Source organism: Sciurus vulgaris, assembly GCF_902686455.1.
Source record: "Sciurus vulgaris genome assembly, chromosome: 7".
Lineage (NCBI taxonomy): Eukaryota > Metazoa > Chordata > Mammalia > Rodentia > Sciuridae > Sciurus > Sciurus vulgaris.
The window spans coordinates 67,434,657-67,455,558 of record NC_136467.1 but is presented as its reverse complement, the minus strand read 5'-3'; the positions used below and the strand labels follow the sequence as shown (position 1 = coordinate 67,455,558).

At 35.9% G+C, this 20,902-nt stretch overlaps 1 protein-coding gene across 2 annotated transcripts in view; it reads right to left on the bottom strand.

Annotated features, from left to right (window-relative positions):
• Positions 1 to 20,277, bottom strand: part of GPR63 (G protein-coupled receptor 63) — a 39,572-nt gene extending 19,295 nt beyond the window's left edge. Inside the window, exon 1 of one of the 2 annotated variants that reach the window (XM_079147131.1) lies at positions 20,162 to 20,277. The gene's annotated coding sequence lies outside the window, so the exon portion shown is untranslated. The remainder of the gene's footprint in view (positions 1 to 20,161) is intronic. The other variant, XM_079147133.1, reaches the window with a different exon arrangement.
• Between the last annotated feature and the right edge of the window lie 625 nt (positions 20,278 to 20,902).

Genomic DNA, 20,902 nt, shown 5'->3' with positions numbered 1-20,902 from the left:
TTATGTGCATACTTTAGAACTCTGAAGTCAGTCTAACACTAACTCTTAAACTTCTTCAAACTGCAGCTGCTAAGGTTGCCACTCAGCATTTAGATGATGCTTCCAGAGATGAGAATAATTTAACTTCACGTGTGGAAAGCAAGACATATAATTCCCCTTTTACATTTGTGGAGATTTATGAAACAGGTACTTAACTCCCAACAAATACAGTACATTACAAAGGAGAATGTGATCTTAAAACAGTGATATGGATAGATGTGAGAAAGAAGATAATGACTCAAAATGGGATGTCTCTGATCCAACTTACAGGAGGAATCTAAAATGGTCAAATTCAAATTGAAGAAGCAGAAAATAGAATGGTGGTTGCCAGGGGATGGAGGGAGGGAGAAATGTTTGTTATACAAGATGAATATGTTCTAAAGATCCATTGTACAACATAATACTTAAGAGTTTACAATATGGCATTGTATATTTTAAGGTGACAGGTCTCCTGTGAAGTGTGCTTACACACACACACACACACACACACACACACACAGACAAATCAACACAAAATGAAAGTTTTGGAGGTGATGGATATACTTAGGGCTTGGTTGTAGTGACAGAATCTCAGGTATACACATATGTCCAAACCCATCAACATGTATACTTCTAAAAGCTACCAATAATGTGAGCAATTTTTTGTATATCAATTATACCTCAATAAATCTATTAAAAAACCAAACACAAAAATAAAAATGAGATTCCCTATGACCTTGAACCTAAATGAAATAATATAAAGGACTAAGCAGGCAAACTATTCATTTTGATCAATAGCTGAACACAGCATGACATAAGCAAACATTCTTCAAGGCTCTCAGTTTCTGTCTCTTTATCACTTTTTTAATGTAATTTGCTTCACATTACTAAGGACCGTACAATGTACCAAATACCATGAATAAAAACAGGAAATTAAATTAAAATTTAAAAAATAAGAAATATACAACCCTTACCTTCAAAAGTCTTGAAACTTTATATAATGGAAAAAACAATTTTTTAAGTCCATTAATGTAATAACTACTTATCTTCAGATGTATGAATTATTTAATAGTGTTAAATATTAAAATTCTTTAAAATTCATGAAAAAAATAATGTATTTTAACAGGTAAATCATAAGTAGACAAGGCAAAAGACCAACCATCATTTGAAAGAGCATTCTGTAACAGTAAACTAAAAAGTAAAATTAAAATACAGTATTACTCTTTGCCAAGCAAATTTTCAAAGGTTTAAAAAGATGAAAATAATTCCAGCAGATTGATACTCCACTAAGGTAAATGCAATGTAACAATAATCCAGGAAGCTATAGCAACACCCTTAAAAACATTCCCAGGGACTTCCTACGCACAAAGAAAGACAAGTTTGTGGCACACCAACACTCCCACCAAGAACCACCAGTACACCAAATAGTTTTGATAATCATCTTTGAAGACATCTAAGAACTCCAAAGCAGGGAAGAACTTGAGAGGCCAAGACTTCAGAGAGAAGAATATGAAGAGGTATGGTAGCCCTGTAATCTGTGATGCTTTTCCCCTGAGTCATGAGCCAATTCTAAAATATCAGCTCAGAGGTTTTCTCAAGGCAGCTGAGAAGCTACGAGCCTGAAAAGTGGCAGCTGAGAGGCTTAAAGGCAGCTGAGAAGCCTGAAAATTGTGCAAAAGAGGCAGCTGGGAATCTGAGAAGATAAAGCAGAGCCACCCAAGGGGCTGGAAGCTGGGGTCAGTGCTCTTGGGAGGAGACAGCAATGACTTCTGAAGGACTTCACTCTTGGAACAGGAACAGACAGTAAGTGAAGAGGCCTCGCAACAACCAAACACTACCCTCTAATTAGCTGAAGTTAAGTGTCTTCACTGAACTTTCCTAATCTAATTTATTTTTAAAACACAAACAGGATGTCAAAAGCACTTGCTGCAAAGGAAAGATGGATAAGTTGATCAGAAACATCATTACGAGAACAAAAAGGCAAAGTGAGAAGCAGAAAAGCAATCACAAAACTGATAAAGGTCTCTTGGAAATACACTTTTTAAATGCCAGTAAATTTATATGAAAAAGACAATCCAGTTGAAATATGAGCAAAGAACCTGAACAAAAACCTCACAAAGATATCTAAATAACCAGAGAACAAACAAAACCCACGTTAAACATAAAGGAATTTTCCCTCACTGCTCTTGGAAATGCAAATAAAATTAAAATCTCAAAAAGACACAAAATCCAAAAAAATAGCTAAACCTTAGTGCTAAACAACAGCAGAAAATAGGAGGTGGTGCAAATAGAACTTTCACAAACTGCTTTGGGAGTATAAATCGGTAACTGTTTTGCCATCTCTGGTCATTTGTAGTCGAGCCTACTCTAACACACCAAATCCACTCCAGAGAAAATACTACATTGAACAAAATGCACACACTGAGCACCAAAAGTCAAGTACAAGTATATTCCTAGCAGTACTGTTTGAAATAACCAAATATTGGCACAGGAAAAATGTTCATCGATAGTAGATCTGATAAATAAATGTGATCTATTCACATAATAAAATAAGACATAGGTATGAAGACGAACAAACTACTCTAACACACCACATGGATGAATCTCACCAAAATATAAACACATAAATATAATATTCAATCTACATAAAATTCAAACACTGGCAATATTAATCTACGGTGTTAGTGGTTACCTTTGGGGAAGAGTAGAATTAATAAGAGGGAAGGAACTTCTGGGAGGTTCTAGGGGCTCTTGAGAGGCTATAATGGTCTCTCTTGATCTGTGCAGTGGCTATACATATGTATTCATTTTATTCAAATTTCACTGAGCTAGGCTAGGACATAGCTCAGGGCAAACCATCTGCCTCACATTCACAAAGCCCTGAGTTCGACCCCCAGTTTCAAAACAAAAAACAAAAAATTTCACTGAGCTATGTCCTTATTAAGGATTGTGCATTTTCCTGTCAGTGTGTAAAACTTCAACAAAAGTTCATTTAAAATAGAAATATTAAAATTTCCAAAAATATTACTTTTCAGAATATATCCTTAAGAAATATTTTATAATATTCTTTAAAACTTTATATAGTTAAAATACATGTAAAATATTCAAGATTTTGGATCAGGCAAAGAATTTATATAGGGCACTAAAACAGCAAAACAAAAGAAAAAACATTGGTAAACGGGACATCATCAAAGCTCAAAATTTGTGTTTCAGAAGGCATTAAGAAAATGGAAAGTAATTGACTAAAAGTACTTATGAAACACATATTTAATAAAAGACTTGCATCCAAACCTTACAAAGAACATTTGTAACAATAGTATTCAAACAATCCAATCAAAAAATGAAGAAAATGTGTTAATAGACAACAAAGAATACATATAAAGGACTAATAAACACATGAAAAGATGTTCAACATTATCATCATCACATTAGGGAAATGCATATTAAAATCACAAAGACATACTATTCTCACTAGAGTGGCTATAATAAATAAATAAAAACAAATGTTGGAAAGTGTTTGGAGAAACAGAAACCTTCAAACACTGCCAACAGGAATATAGGATGGTAGAACTACTTTGGAGAAGTTTGGCAGTTTCTCCAAAAAGTTAAAATGTTAACTTCCAATACAAACCAGAAATTCCACTCCTGGGCATTTGCCTAAAAGAAATAAATATGTATGTCCACATCAAGACTTGCACATAAATGGTCATAGCAGCATTATTCATAATAAGCCCCAAATTGGAAACAACCTAAGTGTTCATTAATCATTGAATGGATAGACAAAAAGTAGTGTAACAATATGATGGAATACTGTTCAACAATAAAAAGGTATAAAGGGCTAATACATACTATGTTATAGATGAACATCAAAAATATTATGCTAAGCAAAGAAAATAAGCTACAAGAACTCACATATAATATTATTCCATTTATATGAAGTGTTCAGAAAAAGTAATTGTATAGAGATAGTAGGCTAATGGTTTCCTGGGACCATGAATGGGATTGAGTATTAACTTAAATGGGAATGAATGACCTTATGGGGTTGGGTGAGAAAATGTTCTAAATCAATTATGGGATGGTTACACCACTTAGTAAAATTACTAAACACTAATAAAATGACTAAAATTTTTGAAATGTAAAATATATTTTCATAAAGCTGTTAAATTTTTCATGTACACGATGGCAAGAAATCAGAACCAATATAAAAGTTCACATTTAAGGAAACAGAAAGGACTATAAAACTGTATGTACAGAGTATATTCTTGCTGTGTTTTAAATTTTAAAAGGTATTCGAAGGAAATATACCAAATTAACAAATATTTGGTCAGGAGGATTATTGGTGATACATTTTTTTCTCACTTTCCTATATTTTCCAAGTATCATAAAATGAATATTTAAATTTTCTTATATTCAGAGAAAAAGTCTTCAATATTTTCATATACTATTAAAATAAAAGTTAATATTACTTTTCAATTAATATATTTCTTAATGAATAAAAATTTATATTCCTTAGAAGAAACATTAAAGAAGAAAAATAAGCATTCTCTTGTTTATTTCATCATGTCCATTATGCATGGGTAGAACAAAATACAGTATTTAAACCTTAGAAGCTGATGGCAAGAAGGAACTACTCAAACATACCTTATCAGTTAGACAACTTTTACATAAGAAATGTACTTTCAACAGTCTGTTACAGACAGAGGAGAAGAACAGAATTTTGTTTTCCCCAAAAGTACAAAATTTAAATATGATTTCTAGTCACTACTTTTAAAAGCACCCCGTATTTCCTGCAACTATTTATCTAGTAATCTAAAAATCTGTGCCTATCTTCATGTTAATCTCTAGATCACCTCTTCAGTTCCCACAAATACACGGTCAGAATGCAATTTTATAGAAAAGAGAAAAAAAAAAGAAACAAACAAAACAAAACCTACTTACTTTTATCATTTTCATGCTTTTCTACAACGTCTTTGTTTTCCTTTGTTTAAACTCAGCTTTAGGGTCATCTGAATTTCTGGGTACACCTCAGCTTGCCACTCCACTTTCTTAACTTGTCCCTTAGCAAATCTCTAACCAATCAAATCCCGTATGCCTTCTCTAACCAATCTAATCCCTGTATGCCTATCTACATGACGGTTAGATGTTTAACTTCTCTTTAATACTAACAAAGTTGGCACAAGTTTCCAAGGCTTCTAATTTAGTTATCTAATCAGAACTAAATGCTTCTACCATCATACTGATGGTATTCTTTTAAGATACTACCACTGTCTTCTCCGTTGCATCTCATTACAAATGATTTTTGGAAGGAATAAAAAGTTAGGGCCACAATAATCTATCCATTAAGCATGTCCATGAACTTCCTCCAGGTGCCCATCTTGGCAGTGGTCACAGTGCCTGAGCAGGTGACTTAGTGCCTCAGGTTCCTCACCAGAAAAAATGGAGATTATCATAGTGTGCCTGAGCTTTTGAAACTATTATAAGGATTAACATTTAGTGCTCAAGGAGTATGATCTAGCACTTTTACTTAGGCCAGAGAAGAAAACCACGCCCTCCAGAAGACCAACACTGAATGACATTTAGGATTCTACTCCTCCCTCCTTGAACATGACTGTTTTTCCTTGCCTCAACGCAAACTAAATTGAAAGATTCTGCACTGTGAATTTGATACCTATGCTTCTCTTCCTCTAACCTCCTTTATTTCAGAAAAAGTGACTTTCAACAATCTTTCCAAATGAAAGCAATGCAGCTTCTCTGGTCCCTTCATTGCTTTCAGCACAATGAAAGTCCTTACATTGCTTAACAAGACTTTCTAGAAATGTTCTACAACTGTGCCTCACGTATTCCTATGTCTCCAGATGGAATTGTAGTGTGACTTACTTGTTTTTCACAGCAACACTTTCTGTTGCTGATTGTGATTATCCCTGAAAGTGCCAGACAATTCAACAAATACACCTCAGGCACCAACCTCCTACCAGACACGTGCTAGTTGTTTTACATTCTTATGCGACATGCTGTCTACTAAAAACGTGTGGGATGCATATGTATACCTCTTTCCTTCCACGCAAGCTGACAATGTCTCTACCTTAGATCGGTCAAGCATAATCTCTTGGCATAAGAGACATATCTGGTACACTCCATACCTCAGCACCCCACCTCACTCCCATCAACTGGGCACATTTTCTGGTATAAAAGAAATTTCACAGAATGTAGAATCAAAAGACCTTCACAGTTGGGTATGGTGGTGCCCTCCTGTAATCCCAGCAGCTCAGGAGGCTGAGGCAGGAGATTCGGAAGTTCAAAGCAAGTCTCAGCAAATTTTTGAGGCCCTAAGCAACTTAGTGAGAACTTGTCTCAAAATAAAAATTAAAAAGGGCCGGGGAGGGGATGTGACTTAGTGTTTAAGCACCCCTGAATTCAAACCCTGGTTAAAAAAAATTAAAGAACCTTCAACATCATCAAAGACCCTCAAATAATCTCATAATTGTATATATAACAGTTGGTCATATACATATATATCTCACACATATATATATACATATATATATATAAAAAACAGGTCTTATATATTATCCACACAATTGGCCATATATACATGAAATATATGTATATATGGTCGACTGTTGTATATACAATATATAAAAGATACATATATATGTATCTTCCATTAAAAAAATCAAAGGGTCCTGTAGTATGTAAATGGAATTCAATACCATAGCAAATTCCATTAACAAACATAAGGGGAACTATACAATTACTAAATTTTTATCATAAGTTGGACGTTCAAAAATAATGCAAGAGAGAACAAAACTAAAGATCGGTCTGCTCTTCATACATTTCAAAATAGGATTACTGAACAATAGTCCTGACTCATCCTCAGAAGTAAAGGCAAATCTGTTGATCCTGACTTACTGCATTATCAAAATAATTCTGGTTAACTTGGGAGGGTTCTGAAAAATCTAAAGATCACACTTAAAACAGTTCAAGTTAAAAAAGCTATGCAATAAGACTTTGGTTTTAGAATTCTAAGTAGCTGGTAGATAAAATCAAGGAAACATCAACAGAGTTCATGTACCAACTCCTAACTACCTTGCCCTCAATCTCAGACTATGCTGTCTACATTTATGATACAAATCTTTGACATATACTGTTCCACTTGACTTCTATATTTCTTTAAAGTTACTTCCTCCCTTCAACAACAACGACAAAAAAAAAATTTATAGGCTATCATTATGAGAAATGCTTGGGACAAGAAGGGTTTCAGAATTTGGAATTTTTCAGATTTTGGAATATTCTGAAATCTGAAATCACACATATATTGAAATCTGAAACTTTTTAAGCTCAGTGATGCTCAAAATGTTTTGGATTTCTGAGCATTTTGGATTCAAAATTTTCAGATAGGATGCTCATTTTGTGTTAGGCACCCACTCAAAGCCAGCTCTGACTAAGTGCAGCTCTGACTAAGTAATGCACTCAATGAGGAACAAAAGAGATGTGTGTCCTGATTTTAGGTAACTTACAAGCCAAGTGAGGAGACTCACACCAAACACAAAATAATCACTGTGTTACACCATATGTATATGCTGTGAAGAAAACCTAGGATGCTCTAAGAGGACAAAACATAATTAATCATTTATATGTGTCTGTATTTTTTGTTACATTCTCTAAATTTCATGCTCTAAGATAGTATGATATCCACCAAGATGAATTTGAAGATTAGTGTGTTTTGGTTTCCAAGTTACAGTTTTTGTTTTGTTCTGGTTTATATTTTGGTGGAATGGGTGGGAAAGAGTAATTCATGGGAAGTAAGAAGAGAAAGAAATAAGGATGAAAAGCAGGAGTCTTGCATTGTACTAGAGAAAATTTTACAAAATGCATGTGGTCCTGAAACAAATGTCTCCTAAAACTGAATTGGTGATGAATAATTTTATTTCAAGAATATTTAATGTTTCTTGGAATCTTACTACCTGAAGGACTCTCTCTACTAAATCCTGTCATAAAGCAGAGTTCAACTCTAAAACTGACTTTGTTTTCAAAAAATCCCATTTCTATTATTTCTAAATTTTAATATTCAAATTTACTATGCATCAAATAATTGGGAAGGATAGCTCCAAGTAAAAAGGGCTACATAACTGTCATTATAAATGCAAAGTACTTTATATAACCTCCCAAAATATAAACCCTGCTCACCTCCCTCCCAAAATACCTTGGCAAAGAATTTTTTGTTTAAGAAAATCTGCAATATTCATATTTAACCTTTAAAAAAATCAAAGTGATAAAAATAAGTGTATTTTAAACACCAAAGAACAATTTCTCAAAAAGCTTCATAATATCACAAGGGAGAAAGGATCAGACCTTTTGCATGTTACTGGGTTTCCCACCGATAGTGTCATAAGTGACATTGCCTTTCAGTGAGATACCTGCCACTAGTCCTCTGTCCTCTGTCCTCTGCTCAGAGATGAAAGCATCACGGAAGCTCTGCCAGTTTAAAAAGTGCTGATACAACTGTCATGCGACTGGTAAGACCAAAAACCCACAGGGAATTCAGGGGCCAACACACAAAAGAACTGCAATTCCTAGATATTCTATTAAACAAAAGAAGCAGGTGAGACTAATTTACTCTATAATATTACTCTATAAACACACGGCTTATACTTCTGTGAAGTGTTTTCAGTTTCATTAAACCTTACTTGTGCCCCTTCTAGTTTGATTTCTTTTGGCAGAAATGGCCTAATCAGACGGTCACTGTGTGTGTGTGTGTGTGTGTGTGTGTGTGTGTCTGTGTGCGCACTCAATATACATGTGGGTGTGTGTGTGTGTCTACACTCAATGCACATCCAAAAATGGCAGGAATCACTACAAGAACATGGCCCAGATGTAGAGTTGACCTAATGGCTAATAAATGTGAAAATTCTCCTCATATACAGAATTTATTATGCTCAAATTGAGTAGGAAAAAAAAAATTTAACATAGGTTCTAGGAGACATCGGTGAAAGAATCAAGTCTCAAGTTTATACTAGAAAAAAACAAAAATTCCCCTTCCTACAAGGGCCAGAACCTAAATGGATGCTGTATATAGAATGGTTTTTGAAACTAGTATTCCCTGTCTATCCACTAAACATGTAATCACTACTAGGACCTTTTTCTAGATATGAGTAAAGACCTTACCACATTGAAGTTTGAGTTTGTGAGTTTGAGAGATCATTTCTATTCTGGTGTTTCTTTATGTGAGAACAGAAAAATTCAAAAAAGATTTTAGAACTTAGAACGCTGAAGAAAAATTATTTCTTAAAGAAGAGCACAGAAAATACTAAAAGCTTAAATTTCTCATTATCCAGTGATGGATAATCATCACTGATTAGTGGAATAACTATCTAAAAGTAATCAAGCTGATTACTTCAGCCTTTTTTATTATTACTACTGAGATTCATTTTACCACTGTTCCTGTTTTCATTGCTAATTTATAGTACCTGAGTACTGAAAGGTATAAATGCTGAAGTTCCTATTTAACTGCTCATCACACCAAGGCTGCACCCATTCCACGCTATATTACATTGGATTAAAAGGAAAAAAACTGAATAAGTTTGTGTTAATCGACTTGGGGCTACTATAATAGAATTCCGAAGACTGGATAATTTATGAACAGAAATTTACGTGGCTTGTGGTTCTGGAATGTGGGAAGTCCAAAACTGAAGGCTGCATCTGGTCAGAGCCATACTATGTTATCCCTCAGTGCAAGACCAAAGGCAAGAGAATGCATGCAGGAGAGACAGGGAAGGAGACAGAAAGTGCAGGAGCCAGCAAGAGAGGATGAAACTTGCTTTCACAACAAACACTGTCAAAAATAATATCAATTTCCATTATTAATCCATTCACGAAAGCAGAGCCCTCATGACCTAATCACCTTTCAGAACAATCCTGCACTAGAGCTTAAGTTTCCAACACATGAACTTTAGGGGACACATTAAACCACAGCAATGCTATAAGAAAAATAAAAGGAAAAAACTGAGTGTTTTTTAAAATGTCTACCAAAATGTAGCCATTTGAAATAAGCACAGAATTACTCTTTTTCAAAAATTAACTACTCAGAATAGCCCTCCAATTGCCACCTTTAACTTTTGAGAGTATAAACAAAGGCAATGAAGACCATGGGGAGCTTTTTAACATTTCCTTCCAGAAGTTTAAAGGCAAAGCTCAGAAGCCTGAAGCAATGTAAAGCTACATGGGACTGGCTGTGCCTTTCAAGTTGGAAAATGAAACCAAATAGTTTAAAAGAAGATGTTATTTAGAAACACAAATTTCCTAAAAAACGAAATATAAATATTAAATAGCTATAGACAAAAGGATGTTTGGGTCTTAGTAAGAGGCAGTGCTGATATCAATATATTACCTCTATAGAAATTTCAGATTTCTCAACAGAGGAAAATGAAAAATTATAAAACTAGAATTTTTTAAAAAGTAAGCTTTTTGCTATCCTATCTTACTACATTAATGTATGCTTTTTCTTTCCAAAACCAAACACTCTACAGTAGTTAGATAAGGTTTGTTTATTAACCTGAGTAACAAAGATAACCAATTTTATACATGTTTATTATCTCAGAAATCGAACAGTTTCTTTAGCATAGTCACATGTTAATCATTTGAGTTGGGATTATAAGGCTATTTCAGAAACTGTGGTGTATATACACAATGGAATATTACTTAGTCATAAAGAATAAAATTACGGCATTTGCAGGCAAATGGATGAAATTGGAGAATATCATGCTAAGTGAGATAAGCTGATCTCAAAAGCCAAAGGACGAATGATCTCACTGATAAGTGGATGATGACACATAATGGGGGGTGGGAGGGAGGCAAGAATGGAGGAAGGAGGGACTGTATAGAGGGAAAAGAGGGGTGGGAGGGGTAGAGGGAAAGAAAAAATAACAGAACAAATCAAATACCATTACCCTATGTAAATGTATGATTACACAAATGGTATGCCTCTACTTCATGTACAAACAGAGAAACAAGATGTATCCCATTTGTTTACAATAAAATTTTTTAAAAAAATAAAATAAAGGATATTTCAGAAGACTTCAACAACCAGGGGCATCAAAGAACCAACCGCATGTCCTGTGTTAAATCTGAACAAGAAATGAACTTCCTTCCCTATCCTGACAGGGACAGAAACGAAAATTGCAGTCTAGATCCTGGTGCAAGCAAGATGAGGAAAAATAAGAATTCCATAAGCTAACCCTGAAACCTAAAAAAAGGGGGGAAAAAAATCTCAAACAGAACCCATGCAAATGCAGCACAAAAACTAATAGCAGAAATAAATATATTTCTCTGCTGGAAGACCTCACCCTCAACCCAGACTTAAAAAATTACAAGTTCAAAAGAAAGCAAGCAATTTACAGTTAAAAAAAAATCACAGGACATCAAAATAACCAAAGCAATACGAGTGACTAAGAGCAAGGGAAAAATAAATAAACCCACAAAATGATTTCAATTACAGAAATTATTAGACAAAGAATATAAAATGAAATAATAAATGGTTAAAATTATAAACAGGAAACAAGCAAATCTGAAAAATTACCAAATAATGTGCTAGAAATGAAAAACGTAATAACTGATATTCAAAACCAAATCAACAAAGTGGCATATGACACATAGCTTTAAATGAATTGATCACTTTAAGTGAATTAACAAACTGCAACTTAGAACAAAAGAAATTTTCAATGAAAGATAAGAGATAATAGAGATGAGACAAAGATGATAAATACAGATGATCTTACAAACATGCAGTTGGAGTTCCAGAAGATCATAAAATAAGAAGTATTCAAAAGGATGGTACATAGAAGTTTCCAGAATTCCTGAAAAATTCTAATCCTCAAATGCAGCCTATGGAAAATCTAATAGGAGTACTTTTTAAATTCATACCCAGAAACATTCAATTGAAAATTCAGAACAGAAAGAGAAAGAGAGAATCCTTAAGGAGAGAGAGAGACAGAATATCTTTAAAAGGTCTTAGAAGGAATCAGAGTTTGGAAAAGATGTAGATTCCCTAACAAAGGAAACAAAATCACCACATGATTCTCAATAGCAATAATATTATTCAGAAGACAATGGAATAATACTTTTATGTGCTCTGAGTTATTAGTTGTCAAATAGAATTTAAGGGTATCTTTCTTCAAGAAAGCAGGTAAATTAACAGTATTTTCATAAACAAAAGTCTCTCCTTCTGTCTGCAAAATCCCTCTCTCTCTCTCCCCCCCACCCCCACCCCTCTGTCCCACCACTACTCTCCTTCCCTCTCCTTCTTCTTCTCTTTCCAAAGGAAAAGCAAAGGATACATGTCAGGCAGAAGACCAATATCCCAGATAGAAGGCCTCATATACAGAAAGGAGTGGTAAGAAGAGGTATCGATAGATAAAAGCTTAAATATAATAGGCACTGTATAAGATAATAAAAAGCTATGTCTAACTTATGAGGGAAGAAAGAAACTAGCTCTAAAATGTTTAACAGTAATAACATGAACAAGTTGGAAGTGGGTTTCTAAGAGTTAACTAATTCTTAGGAATGAGTATTTTTAAGTGGGGGAGGGGCTGTCAATGTTTTAAACAACATGAATTTATTTTCTCACAGTTCTGGAGACTGAACATCCAAGATACCAAAGAAGCATCAGGATTAGTTTCTGGCGAGGCCTCTCTTTCTGGTTTGTAGACATATCCTCTGACATGCCTATCTTCACATTGCCTTTCCTCTATATGGGCAGAAAGGGACAGAGAGATCTCTGTGTTTCAACAGAGATGTTATCAGATCAGGCCTCTACCCTTATAATCTTGTTTAACCCTTAACTACATCCTTAAAGGCCCCACCTCCAAATACAAAGATTAGGGTTTCACCATGCACTTTTGGAGAACATATTTCAATCCCATAAATTAAGATTAACTATAGATTAGATAAAGATTAGTATTCATAGTACAACTGCCAGAGCAACCACAAACAGAAAAGATATAGAGCTTCCAGCCAGTCCTTTAAACTCTCAAGTACATAAAACTAACAGTAAAAAGGGGAAGGTCAATCTAGTTCAAAGAAGGTAAGAGAAGAGAAAAGAAAAGATGCAGAATAAGCACAATAGAAAATGCATATAATATGATAATAAATAAACCCAAATATATCAGTCTTCATTCTAAATATACATTTATATATAAGAGTATGTGTGTGTGCCTGTGTATATGTGGAGAAAGATAACTCCATTTATGTAAAGTCCCAAAATAATCAAAACTGAAGAATACATAGCTTTCAGGATAAGCAAGAGTTGCCTCTAGGTGAAGAATGAATAGAGGGATTCTAGGCATGTTACATTATTAACTTTAGTATAGGTTCATGGATATTCAATTTTTTTACTTACAAAAATGTTTTACATACTTTTATATGTACAACATACTTCACAATAAATATTATTAAAAGAAAACTATTTTATGCAATGAAATCCGTTTTTAAAGGATATCCTGAATTTTCCTGTTAACAGTGAACTTCCACAAGACCTCATGAAAAAAAAAAAATTTTTTTACCCATTCAATCTACCCATGCCTTTTGGTAGGTTCTATGCCAAAATAAAGATACAGTTCTTTAAGATATTGAAGAAGGAAGGAAATGACACTCAACTAAACAAAAAACTCATATTGAAGGATTAAAACAAAAGAAAGCAACAGGAAGTAAGAAAGCAGAGAACCTAAGTTTGCTTGGAGAAAGGAGGAAAACTGACTGTTCCAGAGTGGAGAACACAATGTCTGAGAAAAGAATAAATGGCCCAGAAAATAAGTTTGGAGATGGATTGTGTTTATTTTCTCTTAACTTCCACAGTCAGCACCAAATGTTAAAAATGAAAAATGCACATGGAAAATACAAACATGACTGCATTCCTTAGGGTCATGTCTGGTGGCTAAAGATAACTTCAGTTCTAAAAGTGAAGAAAAAAAATTTCCCTCTGCATTTCACCATCAGTCCTTATGTTTTCACATATGTCCTCTTGCTAATTTCTGTCCATTTTAGATCTCTAATTCTGTTCCTGGAAGTACCACATGTTTCCATGATAGACAGAATAGAATAGATAACTATGTAGTTTCAAAAGGTAACTTCTGGCTAAGATGAAGTTTTGTATTTTTAACAGAAATGAAGAAAGATACAAATGTAAGGCTAAATAAAAATATAGACATATACATGCAGCACATCTGTGTGCATTCGTGTATACACACACACACACACACACACAGCTCAAAGCTAATAATGTGTTTAAACCTTCCAAATTTTTCTAAATGCTGAGTCCAGGAGTTGGCAGCACAGGGAAGAAAAAAAAATATTTTTAAATTTTAGGGACAACTCCACAGGTAAAATTCATCTATTTTACTACAGCAATTAGGTGTGCACCAATAAATGTGGCGAGGAGATCAGATAGGAATACAGTAAAGGAGACTGAAATTGAAAAAAGGAAAACATTCTCAGGGTACTATCAACTGCTGTATCTTTTTGTTGGAAATAGCATTAATAGAGATAACTGAGTACAAATGAATGATTTGGGGTTGAGGCTAAATCTTCATAAACACTTAGGGTTTTTTTCATTTGGATAATCCACTGATCAGTAAGGTCTGGTTTCAAATCCTATCTGACTTGGGCCCTTCATATTACACTAACCAAATAATAATAACAACAAGAAGAAGAAGAAAGAAGGAAGAAAGAGAAGGAGAAGAAGGAGGAGGAGAAACTGCAAAAGATTATCAAGGAAGACCATAAGTAGGCCTATAGATTTTATATCAGGAATAAGGTCAATGTAAAATTTCAATACCCTTTTATCTCTCCCCAAAAATTCAACCTCTAGGACTTTACTCAAAGAGAATAGCAATAGACAGGTATAAAAAAATGAGCTATAAGATAAGCACTGTTGTATATCCAGGAAAAATATCCTAGGATATTATGGCATATCCCCAAAAAATTATGATATATCCATAGAACAATATTATTCATTACTCAAAATATTATACATCATTCCATGACATGAAAAGTGGTTCACCTTTATGTGAAAATTACAAAGCAATGTAATGCCATTTTTAGAATTTAAAATATTAATTTATGTATACAAGTATATAAATGTAAAGACATAACCAAATGCTAACAATAGTTATCTGTAGGCATAATTCTTTTTCTTTTCTTTTTGCTTGTCTGGATTTTTAAAGTTTTCTATAATGAACATGTGTCATTTTCATGAACAGAAAAAAGACAGTGTGAGAGAACAAAGATTTGAAATCTTACAATGGCAACTATATGTGAAATACAGAAATCAAAATGAGAAGTTACCATCATCATTACTATGCAAATTTACCCAATTTCATAAAATAAAAATAAAACCCACACGTACATTATTAAACAGCTGGATAATGCAAAAGAAGGCAGAGCATTTGAATTAATACTGAGTGGGAATGAACTGAGAGAACTGAAAAACAGACCCCTTGCTAGTGCAGGATAGTGTGAAATTTTAGATAGCATTATGGTTTATGTAGGTTTAATCAAAATGAAGCAGGTAGACTGCTTTACACACAACCTGGAGGAATGGGGGAAAAAAAATAAGCTAAAATGATGAAAGACTGAATTTTTTACAAATACATACTTAGGCAAACATTTTTCCCTCTGTAAGGTAATGAATGCTAGGACTAGAATAGGCCCTTCAGCCCCAACTCCCTTTTGTCTATATCCTCCCAGGACCAAGTAAAGCAAAACTCTTGCAGCAGACGCCCTCAGTCAGAGATGCAGAACCAAATACCTGGCACAGAAGTTAACTGGTTCTAAGGTAACTTTCAATTGAAAATCCATCAGACACCTTTAAATATCTATGAATGATCTTTCTCTAAAATTACCTATACATTTGTTCTCGTTTCTTAAAAAGTAGGAAGAGCTGTTTCTTTTGGGAAAGAGTTACAATATGGAATCATGTCCCTTCTGCCCCATCCTTCCCAAGGTTGATTCTTGGAAGTTTCCACATAAAAGAATTTGCCCAAAAAAGTTTTCAAATTTTTTTTTGCAGGGGGGGGTGCTGGGGATCGAACCCAGGGCCTTGTGCTTACAAGGCAAGCACTCTACCAACTGAGCTACCTCCCCAGCCCCTTCAAATGTTTTAATTGTACAGACTGAGTTAAGTCAAATGAGACAAAGACGTTAACCAAGAACCTTTGGCCAAAAACTCTAAAAATGTATGTAAAAGAAATAACTACAATGACAAGGGTTTCAACTGAAAATTATCTAAGAATTAATTAATATATATGCCAAGTGACTGAAATAGTATCTGGCAGGGGATGCTGTTAATCTAAATTGGGCCTGAGAGGATGTAATTTCTTTAGCATTATCACTCAAAGGAAATATTAATTACAATAATGTTAATTTCAATAGGTGACCACTAGCTTACCCTCCTAATTGCAATATATGCTCATTTGCCCAAGACCCCAAAGCCATGTTAAAATACAAACTAATTCTTCATTATGTTTATAATAAAAATGAATATTTCAGTATATTAATCTAGTTTCTTTCCTGAGTTTTCTAAACTGTCATACAAACAAAAATGGGCACAAATTATTTTGACCAATCCTGCCCATATATTTACTGGCATAGAGGTAAAAAGCCATTTTGTCCTATGTGTCAAACTCAGACTGAAACAGCTTGCTGTCAGCCTCAGAAACCATTTTTTACAAGCATGGCACACTGCCTTTAGCCAACTAAACACTAAAGCATGTTGGGCTTCCCACACTGCAAATTATGTGGAATTCTCTCCACATTTTGTGGTTGCAAAAGTACTGTTTTGTGGAGCATCCAGTTCAAATTAAGGGCACATCTGACCTTAAAAAGAAAATTCCCATGAAACAAACTATAATTGACCAAGATCCCATCAGCCTTGAAAGTTCGTGATCTCAGGCCCATAGTCAAACATCTCAAATGTTATTTTTTGAAAGCTGAAGAGATAGTAATGTCAACTCTGTTAAACTTCCTAATGTGTTTCATGTGAACTCTAAAAACTCATCATAAATATGCACACCGTAATTGCAAAGAAAAAGGGGGGGCTGTGGGGAATGCCACCTGTAACAGGGGACATTTGTAGCAAATATAAACACATTTTAGGCAAATACCTAACAAATTAAGACAAAAACCAAAGTCAGATGAACAATTCATCTAATTTCTAATTTTCATACATATGCGAAAATGTAGTAGCTTCAACTAGGAAATGAGATTAAGAAACATTCCAAAGATGAGACAGTTTTCTTTACAGTGACTGCAGCATCAAATTATAGCATTAATTACAAGCTTAATGTAATGCATTAATGGGTCAAATCAAATGTTATTTAAGGCATGTTTAACAAATAAAGTATCAAAACTTCCCCACCATTTTCTTATATTTTGAGGTCTACTCTCTAAGTTCCAGACTTAAAGAATGAGTGCAAGGTCATTTTTTAAGTGCTAAAAGAATAAAACACTACTCTGAGAAGCTAAATTTTTTCTAGAGATTGCTCTACTACAGATAAATTATTAAAGCTAAGAATTGCTTGCTTCCTGCTTCAGTCATCCACTGGTGGAATAATTCAGTCCTTTTTTTTTTTTTTTTTTTTTTGAGGAGTACGTGTCTTTATGTCCTGCTGGACGGCGACAGGATACATGTTGTTTCTCTGTTTGTACATGGAGTCAAGGCATACCATTTGTGTAATCATAAATTTACATAGGGTAATGTTTGATTCATTCTGTTATTTTTTCCCTTCCCCCCCACCCCTCCCACCCCTTTTCCCTCTATACAGTCGGTCCTTCCTCCATTCTTGCCACCCTCCTTAACCCTAACCCCTCCCACCCCCCATTATATGTCCTCGTCCGCTCATCAGGGAAATCATTCGTCCTTTAGTTTTTTGAGATTGGCTTATCAATTCAGTCCATTTTGACAGACAAATATATGCTTAAGATCATTATTAATATGGTTCCTGGTTCAAGCTTTGTAAGGGTTCAAGAAAAGTTAGAAAACAGTATTTTTTAACATATATTGAATAAAATGCTGAAATGATGACAAGCCTTAATAAGAAGTATTTTTAGCTTCTGATCTTTAGACCTGTTATTCTTAGTGCATATGTATCATCAAATCCCTTAATGGTTTTCTCTGGGCTAGAGAGACAAATATATGTATGTGTGGTATGGTTATAAGACGTATATCAATCCAAGTTTGTGTGTGTGTGTGTTTGTGTGTGTGTGTGTGTGTGTGTGTGTCTGCATGTGTTTACACATATGTAGTTTCAAAAAGAACCATTCATGAAACAAATCATCCCAAATAAAATAAACCTATATAAAATCTCAAGGAATTCACATTAATCAAGGAATTTTAGGAACTAAATCACAACCATCTTTGAACCCCAAATTCCTCACTTCTTGTCTGAAGTCCTGAAGGTACAACAGTAACTGAGTTAGGATTTTCAGTATGGGACTTTTCTAAGCAAGTTTTTCTACAAAAATACTTAGTTGGCTGCAAATTTTGGAAAATGCTTGAGAAGTTGAGGGGTTTCGTTTGTTTTTAAGTTTCATTTCTGGTATGACAGCAAAGTGACAAAATTATACTTAGAGACAAAAATCTATGTTCCAAACAAAGTTTTACAATATTAACGGTTATTCTAAAATGTTTTCTTTCAAAATTTCCCCATTGTAAACAAGATATTTCCCTAAAATATCCCCTACTTTGGTGGTAGGTATCTTTCACAAACAAAATTACAGGTAAAGCATATAACTGAAAATTTAAATACTTCATGGCACTCTTTTCTTCAAATAATTTCTCACATTTTATTTGTATTGTCCAAAGTAATCTGGATGATGTAATCAATATGCCACAAAATTTTGGCTATGTAGCAAGTCACAAAACAAAGGTACTTTTCATCTGCACTTCTGATTTTAACTGACATCAGATGTACACAATGTTGAGTGGTAAAGACAAACAAGAATAGAGAGAGGTGGCTAGAGACCTGGGATGTGAGTATATGGGGTTTTCTTCACCCATGAGACACATGGAAAAGCAAACTTACCCACATGGAAAAAAGAAAACTTACCCACTTGTAATAAATGTACCTGTATACTAAGTGTCATATTACATACCTCATCCACGGATAAAACTGTCTAAAGCCAGGTCAAATTATGCAGGAAACATCAGGTTTTATTTACAGTTCTCAGAAATGTTATTCCTAAAATTAGTTGGAGCCTTCTTAATCTAAGAATGAAAAACAAATCCACCAATAAACAAAGAAAATCCTATTCTAAAAGATATAGTTAAACCTCATCTTCTCACTGAAAAAACTTCATCTTATTATAGGGATGCCTGTATTTCGTGTAAGTGTCGAGGCTGAATATAAATATTTCATCAAAGACGAAAGGATCACTTTGAAAATTTGGGCCAGCCCTGAGGGGAAATTCTTTACAGAGATATGTTTCTGAAGGCTTTTGTAAGCACTCTGAGCTTCCAAGATATTTTTTCTTCTAGGAAAAAAAAAAGAATGTTTGTTAAGAGAGGAGACAGGAGTACAATCAGGGCGAGGCTGAAAACCTACCAAGGCTAAAGACACACAGCTCCGCAAGCTTAACCACATGCTAAGAGGGAACCTCGGAACTGTTGGAGCTCCCAAGGAGCCTTCCACCTGGGCTAACGAGGTGAATTTCGGCCCAGAGCGGAGAGATCACAGTATAAAAAGTTCAAGAGGAGTCGATCCCCTTCCTCTCGCTCGCAGCACTTCGCATCGGGAGCCGGCGGCCCGGCAGGGAGCAGCCGGCACCCGGTGCCCGTCTGCAGTCACCCGCTTCCTAGAAGGCCTAACTGCTCCAGCGGGCAGGGGACCCCGCGGGCGGCGTCTGGAGGCGAGCAGGCACCCGCAGGAACCGAGTCCCCGCGGGCACCCTGTGTGTGTGTGGCGCTGGCTGCTGAAACGACTAGCCCAGCTGCAAAAATCTTACCGCAAACCCAAGCTGCTCTGGCACAACTTCAGTCTCAGCAGCCTCGTTTCCCCCGCGCACTTGAGGGCGCGGCACACCTTCCCCACCCGGAGGGTCAAGCACGCCCCGCCCCGGGCGGCTACCTGTCCCGGGCCGAGGACCCCAGTCTCACCGCATACAAAGGGCGGCGCGCGGGCGCCCTGGGAAGAGCCCCGGGAGCATGGCCTCATCTAGTTCCTCCTGGAACTTTCCTGACATAGCACTTCTCTCCTCCGCTGCTGAGAACCAAGCTTCCAGGCAGAGGAGGAGGAGAACGACGAGGAGGTGGAGGAGGCGGTGGCGGCGGCAGGAGCAGGAGCAGAAAGTGAGGAGCATCGCCGACTGGAGCCTCCGCCTCGCGATCTGCCGAGGGGTTCCCGCCCCCAGGGTAACCAAAGCTCCCTCTTAAAGGCGCCGGCCCCGTTTTAGGCCCGGAGGTGGTGGGGGTGGGTGGGAGAGAGGAGAGGAGAACTGAGGAGGAGGCAAGTAAAGAGGGAGGATGCTAGTAAAGAAGGAGGGATTCCGGGAGGCCACCGCCCTGGCTGTGCCCGGGCTGATCGTTGGTCCTTTTCTGGCTCTTTCCTCCTCCAGCCCCACTGGTGTCCCACATCTGGTCGCAGCAAAAGGCACCAAGGGTATGGCAAGTGCTCGGACCCCGCACGGCGCCACCCCAGCGGTTGGCCTGCACCCCACTACAGTTCATGAAACCTCTCCTAGTTCCTAACTGCGCACACTCCTATTAGGGTTTTGGCTTTCCGCCCCCACCGCGGCACCACCCTTCCCCGGCGCCCCAAAAGTCGGCTCACACAGCCCAGTGGGATTTTATTTGCCAAGTCTACTTTATTCTCCCTGGATATTCTTTCTTCTCGCCAAA